This window comes from Manacus candei, unplaced genomic scaffold (assembly GCF_025592945.1).
Source record: "Manacus candei isolate 608988 ecotype Guabito, Panama unplaced genomic scaffold, ASM2559294v1 h1tg000050l, whole genome shotgun sequence".
Taxonomy (NCBI): Eukaryota; Metazoa; Chordata; class Aves; order Passeriformes; family Pipridae; genus Manacus; species Manacus candei.
In genome coordinates this window covers 1,186,174-1,199,200 of record NW_026138098.1, presented here as the reverse complement: position 1 = coordinate 1,199,200, position 13,027 = coordinate 1,186,174, and the positions used below count along the sequence as shown (strand labels likewise).

The following is a 13,027-nucleotide window of genomic DNA, read 5'->3' as shown; positions in this document are numbered from 1 at the left end:
TTTCTCAGTTCCAAATGCTCCTGTCCAAAAGTTCAGGCACTCTGTCCATAATTTTTGTTATTTTTTAAGCAGCTGGCAGATAGGTGTTAGATACAGTTGACCTTTCTGCTTGTTATATACTGAAAAGCAGAGTGATGCTGATAATTTAGTGCCAAACACATCAGCAGTGTTCCATTAAACATTTTAAATTACTAATATACTATATTAAATATGCTGTATATATTTTTGCAGTAATTACTCTTAATAGTAACAGTATTTATTTTACAAATCAAGATCTTAATCTAGTTACAGGGATCAGTGTTTTTTGTTATGAAAATGTGCTATAAAAGAAATGCAAACCCTCAAAAAACAGCTATTGCCCAGTCACCTGTAATACTTTTCACTTTACCAATTAGTTTTATGTTAGGCCATTAATCATGTAACTGTTTAGGAAGTATGCAGAATATTTGCATTGGGTTACTTGTATGATGAATTTAGAATGATCACATTTCAAGCCTTTTTATCTATCTACCTGAAGTATTTGCTTATTAGAGTTGATTTCCAGAATTATACTATGTTCAAAAATCTCTGGCTAACAGGGAAAATTCAAAAGCCTAATACAGCTTTATAGAGATCATATAAATACATAATAAATGAATCCATAATTGTGCCTTTAATAAGCATCCTCCTGAATTGGTGATCTATTTTGAAATGTTTTGCATTCCTGACACTTTTTTTTGTAGTTTTGCTCTGCGTAGTAAATTTTGACCAAACAAGTAAAACTGCATTCTGAGACTTAACTTTTTCTGTTTAATGGTGTTAAAAAAATCCAAACGCTTGGTTTAGTTAACTAGTTAAACTTTTTAATCAGTTTAAATGTATAATCTCTTACACTGAACTAAATTTGAGATGTAATAATAATAATAATTCTTCTAGCAAATGAAAAGTTTGCATTAGCTTCTTGTCTGACTGAAATCTAGAGGAATGTTCTTAAATTATAAATTTTGGTATGATTCTGTTGTGAAGCCAAGTATTTATCAGGAGCTTATTTGATGCTATCTTGAGTTGGGCAACAGTTAAAAGGCAGCCTTGCCTGAGCACCTTCCTCCCCTCAGAAGTCTTGAGAATCATAACTGCCTGCACTAGTTTTGCCCCAGTTTTTTCTCCACCACAATTTCATATTTTGTCCAACGTTGGTCGTGGTACTATCTTGGATATCCTGAGTAACCTTAAGTCTTCTGAGGAAAAATCTTGCAGCTGCCCAAGTGTAGTTCTCTGGAGTCAACAGAAAAACTAACTGGAAAGGGGAATGTCCTCTCAGTTACCATTGTTCTTTGAAGAAGGTGGTACCTGGAGCATCCTGGCCTGCTCAGACACCTCTGTTCTGTGCCAGACTTTGTCAGTTAACTGAGCTTGTTACCCACATGCTGTAACATGGTGAGGTGGTTGGATTGCTTTTGGGTTTCCAGTGGCCTTGGCTGATGTGAAGTTGATGGTTCTGTGCACAGCTTTGACACTCCATGTGCACTTTTCCCTCCCGTGGGTGTCACAGGCTTTCATTTCTGCTCCCATCTCGTGTTCTTGCAGTTCTGTTGTTTGAAGGCCTGCACAATCAAGAAATTCTTTTATCAGCTCCTGTGATAAAATACGGCCAGTTTGAAGTTTGACAGCAGCATACTAATACAATTACTAGTATTTCTTAATACCACATTCCTGAGCTCCTTAACCAAAGAGTGGCTGCAGGGACAGTTTGACAGATAAAAACATATATATAGTTGTTCGACTTTTAATAGTTTTTTGCCTGCAACCATAATCTGTATCATTATTTTTTTTAGTTTAATTCTGTTGGACAAGTTTCAAAGATAAATATGGTGTGTAATAAGTCTTTGCAGCCTCTAATTTGTGAAGGAGTGTCTGTCCAGTTAATACTTGCTCATTGAAGCAAGGGGTTTTGAAATAGCTGCAGTATGAACTATAATTACTGATGTCTGTTTCCTATTCACCTATGGCTTCTGGCATTTGATCAAAAACTGTAATGTATTGCTTAATCTCAAAGCATTCCCCACTTTCAAAAATATTTACCTCATGAGAATTGCACAGCACTAAATGACCTTAGCAAAACCGTAGTAGATTTTTATTGGGCATTGATCATATGTAGCTAATCCACCAACAAGTATTTTTTCCTGTTATTTTTGAATGTTGGTAATTTAGATATGGATGTATTTATAGTGTACCTCTAGTGCAAGCTCAAAGCATCTTAAAAACTATAAAATATATTAGTAAAGGGGTGTGTTTTTAGTTCACAAATGGGGGGGCTGAAAAAGGGAACACAAAGGTCGAGCAATTTATGTGAGGACAGACTGCTGCCTGGCAGCACAGTGGCAAATGGAATCTCCTGGTTTGTAGTTTTTCAAAGCTGAGAATAGCATAGAGAAGTCAGTCTTGAAAAATTATGAGGCAGGTGCCTAAATCTTATTGAAGGGCATTGGGAATTGGGCACCTTATTGCCATCTGTCCCACCAAGAGAGTAAAAAATCTGGGATATTGAGCGCAGATGTTCCGAGCATCGCAAGAGTAAGTAGAAACCTTAATTTCATTTGAGAAAAGTTGTCATCTTTCCTGTTGAGAAATGCCTGCACTGCTTTGATCTGCCTCCAGCTGTGTTTATTATACCATCAAATCTTGTCTTCCTGGTTTCTGTGGAACTGTTTGTAACAGAGTTTAGAGTTCTTCTGTTTCTTTCCTTGGAATCAGACCTGGAATATAATGTTTTGTCCTCAAAAAGTGTAAGAGTTACAAAGACACTAAGAAATGCAAACAGCCAGCTTTATAAGAGGAGCTCTGCAGATTTTGCATGCGATTGCTCTTGTCGTGCTCTTTCCTTGGTTATGTTCAGAAATATGACGGGCACCATCTGAGGAAGGAGAAGGCTGTTTGCAGTGAACAGACAGTGTCATGACAAGATGTTGGATGAGTTCCAAATGAGAGCAGCATGTCAGTCACTGAGTCATCATCCTGACTTGAGCAGTGCTTTCATTTCTCTCGGAGGTTCCCAGGTGTGCTGAGTGCCTGACTCACACAGATGGCAGTGACTCCAGGCCAGCACAGAGAGACCACAGGTTGAAATGAGTGTCTGTGTTTCCCTGTTACGTGGCCTAATGAATCAGCCTTTGGCAACTTGGGCTGGAACTGAGTGCAATACATACAATGTAGAAGAAAAGATAAGTGTGGAAATAAGGATTCTTACCCAAATGAGAACTGACTGCTTTCTGGGAGCCAAAGAGGGAGTTTTGTTCATCATTTTGTTCACAGCCTGTCTGAAATGAACAACATTCATGTAGCCCAAACAGCAAATTTGGATACAGAGCAAAGTGTATTGCTGCCTGTGGACTCTCAGCTAGATAGTGTTCATGGTGTTTTAGGGCTTTCTATGTAGAGAACTTGTCAGATCTTCTTTAAGACTGAAATGCTAGTTGGCCTCTACTGGTAGAGACCATTAATTCCAAACTGCTAGCACTGTGAATTTACCAGTGCTGCTCAAAGAGATAAAGGAAAACAGTCTGCATCGTCTCTGATAATGTTGATTCTGTCAAATCTTCTGTATCTGCGATGAAAAATCATCATATTTTGTGAATTGAAAAGATTCCTCCCAGCATATCCAAGCAACATTGAGATTTTTTTAACATTTGATTCCTCTTGTGTGGAATTTATAAAAACACCTTCTCCACAATTATATTCCAAGTGTGTCACCAGCTCCTCGAACTACACTCCCTGTAATAACATAGGTTTCTAAGAAAGCCCTAAACAAAAGTAGGTGTAATATGCCAGAATAAACTGTAAACACCCAAAGAACGTCAGCAGGTTGACACATTTCCTGATTCAACTTCTAATTACCATCAAACAATGTCGAACGGAGCTTTTATTTTTCACAGAGTTAATGAAGAGCGTGTGGAGAGCAGCCTGCTAGCAAGAGCTGTCCTCTGTTATCTGCTGAAGGAGTACACAAGCTGCAGAGGGGGAGAGTCAGCCACACGGGCTTTTCCAATTTGAATACTTTTCTGTTTAGAGAAATACATTTATAAAATGTCCTCTGCTCTCACCACAGCAATGCCAAGGGCCTTTCTCACAGAAACACATCACAGAATACTCTTGGTTAAGAGTTATTTCCTTCTCTTGCTGTGTTGTTTGTTTGTTTGTTTGTTTAACAAACAACGCTTTAAAATATGCTTAGCTTCGGGTCACTTTAATTTTTAAAGAACAGCTCAGGGAAGGGCTTTGGGTGTGCTTTGTCAAGCAAGAGCGTGTTTTTCCAGGCTCTGTGGGGCTGCCATTTCATGTCATGCCTTTAGCAGGCTTTTTAAAGATCTGTGTCACATCTCACAGCCTGGTGTGGACTGCCTGCCTTTGGGGTCAGGCCTCAAGGTTACCTGTCTGGTGCATTTGAGCAGCTTCTCCTTGCTTTCCAAGTGCTTCTTCCTAAAGGAAAAAGTGTGTATTTTTAAAGCAGTTCCTTGCAGTGATCTGGTTTAGAGTGCCTGTCCACAAATAGTTGTGTAGAGCTAATTGGGAGAGTGGAGGTGAGAGCAAAAGGAAGGATGAGATTCCTTTAGCAGAGGAAAGAGGGAGGGTATAAACCTCTTACCCTGACATTATCTCAGGTCATACTGTACTCAAGGGCTCAGTTCTAGTCTCCCAGCACTCCCATTGGAATCACCTTCCCTGATTTGGGTCGCTGATCATAATGCTGGGCATTGTTGTTAACTATGGATTTGAAGCATAGAATTATCTGATGTAATTAATTTTCTTTTTCTTTTCTGATTCAATCAAAAAACCCATGCACTAGGAATATATTGCCAGACTCTTTCATCATGAAAGTGCCACAATTTAGCCACAGACTGCTCTCTGGGGATCATATTCTGCTGCCCTCAATCAAGAAGATCCTTTACTCCAAAACTGGTCAGACTGGAACAAATAAGGGTGACAAAATTTGTGTGAAAACAAAGGATTGGAGACATGGACCTGCATTTGCTAAGGGGTATGGAAATTAGCTCCTATTTCAATGCTGAGTGCAGAAGGGTGTATAAATGTTTAAACTCTGAAGGCAACTGTTAGGTGGAGAAAATTAAGCTGGGAACTGCTGTGCCTGGTGCTGCTAAACATAATCTAGCACTTAAGTGCTGACACAGCCTGTATAGAGAGAGCTCTCCTACCTGGTAACTGCTTTGCTGTGCCTGAGCTCAGTTCTCCTGCATTAATATTCATTGGCCTCAGCACTGCATGTTGCCAGAGTTCTAGCAGGTATTTACAGATCCTCAAAATGGGATTCTCACTGGATTTAATGGGCTCCATCAAAAAATCTGGGTCTTACCTCTGAGGTTTCTGGAATGTTTGCTTTCTCACAGCCTTGAGTAAGCTGCAGTGGAATGAGTTGTGGAGAAGGGAGTGTTGCAAGATTCCAGGCTTCAGATCCTATGTCTTTGATGCAAGGAAAAGGGTGTACTGAAGTGTGGGAAAGAGGAAGGGAGGAACTGAGAGCAGAAAAGGCTGCAAGAGCAGAGATAAAGAAAGGCAAGTGTGTGGTGGAAACTCTTCCAGCTCCTCTGCTGTCAATGGTGAGAAAGTTTGTCTGTTAAAAACCAGATGCTTGGTTTCCACCAGCTGAGGGTGCATCCCTTGCTGTTGTTTGGGTACAGGAGGTGTTAAACAGCTTCCTCAAGGCTGCCTGGTTGTTGTTCATATTTCAGCATGTGAGCTCTGTAAAATTCCACACAACTCCTGCTGTAAGAACAAAAATGACCTTCCCAGAAATGTTATGTGCTTCAGTGGGAGTTTATCACAGCCCATGTGTCCCTTTCACTACTGTCACATGAGATAACCAGATGCTGCTACCAGAGGTGTACCAGTCACTGCTGCCAACACTGGAGACAGGCTGGTGAGCACTGGAAGAACTACCAAATAGACCATGTAGGGCACATTTTCAGTGCCAACCTGGAGTGCACAGACCTTCATCAACGCGGTTCCTTACTTTGGAAGGAGGAAGTTCCTGGGTTATACAAACCATTCAGGTCAGCAGTGTAATGTAGTGGGACTGCTTCTGTAATCCTGAGTGTCTTCTGAAAATGTCTCCCTGTGGCCATGCAATGTGGAAAATCAAGCTGTAGCATAACCTGTGCCTGTCCTGTCTGAGCTCCCTCTGGTGTAGGCAGAACGTGTCCTGCTTGCACAGGTGTGAACAAAACATTCCTGGAGCTGCACTGCCCCTGAGTCAGATGCTGTTCATTGCTGTCCCACGGGCCATACACACAGCTCAGAGTCAGGACTGCTCACTCACGGGGGTGCATTGGGGTAAATACACCCTTTTTCCCCCAAATAAGAGCACTGACAGGTTAGGAAAGTTGGCCAAGGCTGTGGAGAATATGACTCACAGGATACAGAGAGTTGATCTCATGCTAATCACAACCAAGCACAGGCAGCCTGACATTTGACTTTTATACAGGGAGAACCTGGCTGCAACCCTTGTGATTCACACCTAATCTGCTCTAAGCATCTCCTTGCCACTGCTCATAACCCACTGGTCTTACACATTTTGCATATGTCTTGTGTTGAATATTTCAGTTGACTTAATTATTGTCTTAAGTAAATGTTAACTAGAAATTTATGAACCATAATGACATCTAGGATGTGAATTTTTGTAAAAATAGGTTTTGGGGAATAATTGTTAGAAATTCACGATTCTTCCCATATTATTTAGTTGTTGTGAAATTCCTGCACTTTGGTGACGTTTCAAGAGCAGTATAATCCTTGGTGCACTAATTTACTAGTGCAGTATGCCTCAGACAAAAGATTTGCTTTACCAAGACTGAGCAGATGCTTTGTTTGAAATTTCCTATATAGCCCAGTATTTCAGATTTAGCACAATGGCATTGCAAATGTTAATGTACCTCAATTGATCCTTGCAGCACTGCTCAGCAGTGCAATTCATCCTCTAAGCACAGGATTTTACTTCTAGAAAAAAAATAAGTGGAAGTGCTTAGATCATGTAGACTCCATTAGAAATAGGATGTCCATCTTGTAATAGAAAAAAATGTGTGAATTCATCCTGAGGATAAATGGGTACAGATCTATAGAAGCAAGCAGTCTTTTTATGGAAGTGGAGTTGCACATGTTTTCTCCAGGGATCGGTTCAGTCCACTTTGCCTTTGTAGTTTATGCTGAAATTCTTCAAGATAGGGAAAACTTGCAGAGTATTTTTATGTACTAAGTGCCTGGCATAGATCAGAGTCTTTACTTTCCACTTCTGCTAGCAGTACAATCATTTAAAATTAAAGAAAAAAAATAAAACAAGTAATTAATCCTGTATGAATGTTCAAACGTTCAGTTACTAAGAGTTATTTTCTCCCTCTAGACCTTGGACTTCCTCTGTGTGTGATCCAAGAAGGCAAGTAGAAGTCTTTTTCAGGAAAATACAATTTTCAAGCACCCTGATTGTGCTATGATACTTGCTCTACCTGAATCTTTTTAGATAACAGGCATCATGCTGCCTCTCGTTTATTTATCTCTGATCGAAGAGCAGGGGAACACAGAAGTGGCATTCAAGGAACATGTTAGAGGTGTATATACAGTTTGTGATAGTAAGATCAAGCAGAACTTGTGACAGGGAGAATTTTCTTCATCTAGAAAGTCAGCTCTGCTCGTAATAAGATCCTCCCTCACAAAGGAAGAAAGAACAATCTGGAAAACTGTCTCCCCCACCCCCTTGCAAGGGCAGTCTGATCTTGTTTTTAGGGTGCAGATTGGGACTCTGGATATTTTTCCGTGGTCTTTTGCAGGCCAGACTAAGATCTTCCTGTCCTCAGTCCCATCTGGGTAACAACCAGCCAGCTCCAGTCCCAGATCTGTGCAGCTCTATTTGTGTGGTGCTGTGCCCACTCCATTGAACCTTCTGAGCGTCCCTAAGCCTGGTTTGAAAAGATCAGGGTGGACATTCCCCAAAAGAGCAGAGGGCAGTGTCCAGCACTGGCACCATTTCACTGGGGGACCCTGGAGAAAGTGCTCCAAGCCGGATTTTGGAACATGCAGAGCCATCCCAGATCCCACTGTTAAAATGCTACTGATCTTTGAACAGGACCTGCTCAGTGGCAGGCTCTGGTTTGTAAAGCCACTCCAACTGTGGCACTGCCCCACAGGGAGGCTGTGCAGGAACTTGGGCATTAACCCCTGAGTACAGGGAACATTGTTTGGATCCACTGGGAATTTAATTATTTATACAAACTGACTTGGCACTTTTAGGGAGGATCAGTCAACCCTGGGGTTTCAGGGGCTGGGATATTTCCATAGATGTGGGAAGAGTGTCCTCCAGGCTCTAGTCCAGGCACAGATGGGATGCTAAAGTTCAACTGCTACCTATATGGAGAATCCTTTATAAAGGGTTATAAGGGCAATAGGGATAAGGAATCATCATGAATTCTTCCATCTATATAAGAAGGAAGGACTAAGTCTGCTTTACATAGGCAGGTAAGTAATGGTACACGGAAATTCCAACTTCCAAATCCTTTCAGAATGACGTCTAAGACTGTTTGAAAAATATCATAAATTAAATTTTGGCTTTCCTCATGTGGGAAGAAGGAATGTAAAGGCAATTCAGTTAGCTTCTTGCATATCATCATGCCATAAGTACCTCTGAAGAGGGCTGTAGTCAGTTCAAAAGGGGCATGCACTTGAGAGCTCATAGACCACTTCCAAACTGCATTACAAACTGGGTTTTCATTTTCTCCTGGTTCTAAGACAGGAAGATCAACAAGACAGAGTTATTTACAGGAGATATTGGACATAGAGTCTCACCTAGAAATATTTACCTGATCTCTTTATGCTTCTTTAACAATAGATGCACATGGGGCTGAAGGGGTTGAAGGAATGACCTGTGTTTGGGGGAGAAGGGAAATGCCCCCATTTGGCTTTTCCTCCCCAGGGAGGCTGTTGCCCTTTCTGAGGAGCCCAGCACTGCCCAGTGAACAGCAGGGAGGTGTCTGTATCAGAGGGAGGGTGGCTGGGATGCAGAAGCAGCCAGTTTTTGTAGCCTGGAAAGCAGCTCTGACCCAAGGAACAAAGGCTGTGGCTGACACACCCTGGGGGATGGCAGCACCCACACAGCCCACGGCTCTGCCTCCTCCCTGCCCCTGTGCCAGTGCAGAGAACCCCTCCCCTGGCTCCCCCCAGCCCAGTGCAGCTCTGCCATTGTCATTCTGCTGCAGTCGTGCTGCCATCGGAATTCATTTGTCTTATGCTAGGACTGGAATCCATCAAAGCGTGTTCACTGGCCTTTTAATTAGCGTTAGATTAGCATTTTAAGATATGGGTAAATTCCCAAGTCTAACTTTGTTTAAAGGTGCATATTCAATACAGTAGCCAGGAAATCATGTATTCTCATGTACTTATTACCTTAGCAATGTAATGCTGTGAGGGAAAAAGGCAGATAATACTTCCGACAAATATTAAATGTTATTTGTAAAGCTACTGTCTGTGAATTTAAACAGAAAATCATTCCTTGCCATGAAACACACACAAATTTCTTTTGTGGCTTTCATGTTTCATTAAAGCTTTGTATGTGGAGGAGAAGAAAATCTAAATTGCTACTTAATTAAAGGGATACTGTCAGATTAAATATATTTTGAAGAAATGAACTTTGCTTTTTACCTGGGTTGTCAGTAACACCTAGGATTATTGAAAATGAAATATTTTTTAACATCTAATATACTTCTCACCATTTATCAAGCTGGGTCTTTTCTTCTCCTTGGCTGGTGAAACTAAAACAGTCTCTTGCTTTTCCCTGTAGTCAGCTCCGTTGTCTGGATCCTATTAGCTAACCCAATATTGGAGAGCTTCAGGTTGTAAATACCGGGAGGTGAAGCTTACAGCTAAACCAAAAAAAAAAGAAAATGTATGGCTCTGTCTTTATTCCATTAAAATATTTCTCTAAAGCTGGACATAATGTAATATATGCTCCTTTAATCATGTTTTCATCACCACACAGCATGTGCAGAGTGGGCTAAATCCTGGGAAGTGCTGAGCAGTGCTGGGTGTGTACCTTTCCCTCTTGCTGAAGGCCAAAGGTTCTAAATTTGCTCAATTGCATGGGAAGGGGTCAGACATCTCTGTCACAGTGCATGGAAACCTGAGCCCAGTCCCACACAGGGAGTTCCCTGCTGCTGCAGTAAAGGCTTAAATTAGGACCAGAACGTGAAAGTACGTGGGTCACTCTGACAAGTGAGAATGAGAAGTGGTGTGGAGCCCCTCCAGCACCTTTGCTTTCCTACAACATCTTCATGGTCCTGGGTAGAAGGGCAGACCAAATCTTACTGAGGCAGGGCCAGGGGCAGCCGTAGGAGAGACTGGATTCTGCAGGGATGGTTTTGGTGTGGGTTTTACTGGAGCTGCAGGAAGAGGACAGAGAAGGTGTGTGTTGTGGGTTAATATTGTTATATTTGGAAATAATAATATATGCAGCAATCCCACAACTCTGCAATATCAGAAAGGGCATTATTTACAAAATGGCCCTATCTACCTACACCACTAGAAAGCTGGTTTTGGAGTTTCATATTAATGCACATTAGCATCCTCATGAACCTATCTGATGATACTTATACATGGAGACTTAAGCTCCTTAAGCAATGTTCACACCTCCATGAAAAATAATACAGTTAAGTTCTTCCTTTAAATAAACTTTCTAAGCAAGTCTATTAACAGTTATCTGCTATCTGCCACAAGGGGAAACATGTAGACAGTTCTGTAGTGCCTTATAAATCTTGGGCTGCTGAGAATTAGGTAGTGAATTAAATGAGAAGTGAGAGCTCCTTTCACTGGATCCTCCTACTTCATTTTACCACGTGGGAATGTTTGAGTCCCGAGGAAACAATCTGCATCCCCGAGGGATGTGTTCCTGCATTCTGAAAAATAAGCCTTCTGTGTAAAAAGCATGTTAGAATGTTTTTGTAGTAAAGACTTACCATGGCCTGGGAGTATAAAAGCTTGCCCTGGTGTTGTACAGTGTTGTGTCATTCTAAGATGAGCATGTTCATAGTGAGACCACTCATAAAATCTGACTTCAAATATCTGGACATGTCCACAGGCTTCAAAAGCAAACAATAGGCTGTGGTTTGGCTGCTGCTGGGGAGTTGGGCAACTGGGACTCAATTCCCAGGTCGACTGTTTGCTCTGACTGGGAGCAATTCACTTCATCATTCCCTGCTTTGCAGTTCCCTCTCCTAAGGGGTGGTGAGGGGAGTGAAGGAGTACATTCCCAGCCTTGCCATGGCTGGGATGGACATGGATCTCCACGGTGGAAACCACTCCAGTCACTCTGTGGACAGAGATTCTGGGCAGGGCCCGTGATCAGGAGCTGATGGGAAACTCTGCCTACCATGAAATGCTATCACATGATTAAAAAACAAACTCTAAAGAAGGGACTGTCATTATAAATCAAATTCCATAGACTTTTTGTTTTGTGTTCCATACATTTGTATGAAATCTTACTGTTTTCATCCCATTTGGTGCTGCATGAATTTTCCACAATGGCAGTGGAATTTCATTTCAGTAAAAAAAAAACCCTCAAAAACTGGAGGATTTGGATTCTAACCATAAAAGTTAAGCTAGGTGGATTTATAATATGCCATAATCGAATAAAAATACATAAACAGGGAATCAGTCATGTACAGACAACACAGAACATAGATAATTCCTCTCAGGATTAAGCATATGGCCAGCAGCTGGCAGATCTCTGCAGATCTCTGTGAGACTAAATGATAGCATAGACATCCTTAGCTGCATGTTCCTGGGTGACAAGAACTGGTAGGAAGGAAAAGACTGGCCATTCATAATCTTTATTTTATTCAGTGAGACTTTTATTTCTGTTTTGAAAAGGAGAAGGAAGACAAGTAAAGGCAGAAGCTTCCTGGAAAGCATAAGCCTGTATAAATGGCAGCAGTGGGAAAAACAGGCTTTTATTTTCTTTCAAAGACACAAAATTAAACAGAACTTTCCAGCATATGTTAGTATTCATAACTCTTGCAGACCATGCATCAGAACAGAAGACTTGTGATGATTATTAGTCCTTTGTATTGCGGTAGGTCCTGGAGATCAGGGTGCTATTATGCTGGTTGTTCATAATTAGAGATTGTGTACTCCCTGGAGTAGTGACTATCTCAGTAAACAAGACAAAGGATGAGAAAAAGGAAGTGGTATTGTTCTCATTGCACAAACAGTGCACTGAGAAACTGGCAAATTAAGTGCTTTGCCCAAGTTCATGCAAGAAATCTTTAGCAGAGTTTGGGAGACAAAGCTTATTGTTGTGTTTGCCATGTAGGTATTTAGTGGATAGACCCCCTTCTGCAAAAGAAAGGAAATACTGTTTGAAATATCAAAATATTTTCAGATTTGAGAAATAAATTAATCGTTGCCTTCTAAATCTATTACAGTCACATGAATGTCAGGTTTTTACTTTTGAAAATTTTGGTTTTCTTTTTCAATTTCCCCGGTTCCTTTCCATCCATCTTTCTCTTTAAAAAGATCCCAGTAGAAAAACTAGGAAAGGAAAGAGTCGAGAGACCTCAGGAGGAAAAAACAATAAGCCAAAATTCTGATAAAACCAACACAATCTCCCCACAGTTACCAGCTTTACTTAAAAACCCTGACAATTTGTCAATATGAAAAAAGACCCAATTCATTCATGACAGACACAATTCATTTAGTCTCTTGTTTTCCCCTCTTGTACCACAAACACATGGAAGCCCCCAAACCCAGTCTGAGAGGAGGGCAGAGGAGATATCTGGCCATGCCCTCGTGAGGCTGCCCAGGGAAATCAGCCCAGGACACTCCCCACGTTGCCAGGACTGTTCTGCTCCCTGGGGCTGAGCTCCAGAGCTCCCGTGCCCAGACTGCCCAGGTGGGACAGGCTGGAGCCAGGATGGTGCTGGAGCTCCAGGGCACTGGGACATGTGGGAGTCTGTGCACAGACCTGGGGCAGGGGCAGGGTTTGGGAGCTGAGGGGCTGCAG

The 13,027-nt window shown here is 41.5% G+C and overlaps 1 long non-coding RNA gene across 1 annotated transcript; it reads right to left on the bottom strand.

Annotated features, from left to right (window-relative positions):
- Window positions 1-1,294: 1,294 nt before the first annotated feature.
- LOC127476930 (uncharacterized) lies at window positions 1,295-6,050 on the bottom strand. Its single transcript, XR_007906792.1, has 3 exons — window positions 5,348-6,050; window positions 3,227-3,296; window positions 1,295-1,583 (listed from the first exon to the last, which is right to left on the bottom strand). It is a non-coding gene; the product is annotated as an uncharacterized LOC127476930 (long non-coding RNA).
- Window positions 6,051-13,027: the final 6,977 nt, after the last annotated feature.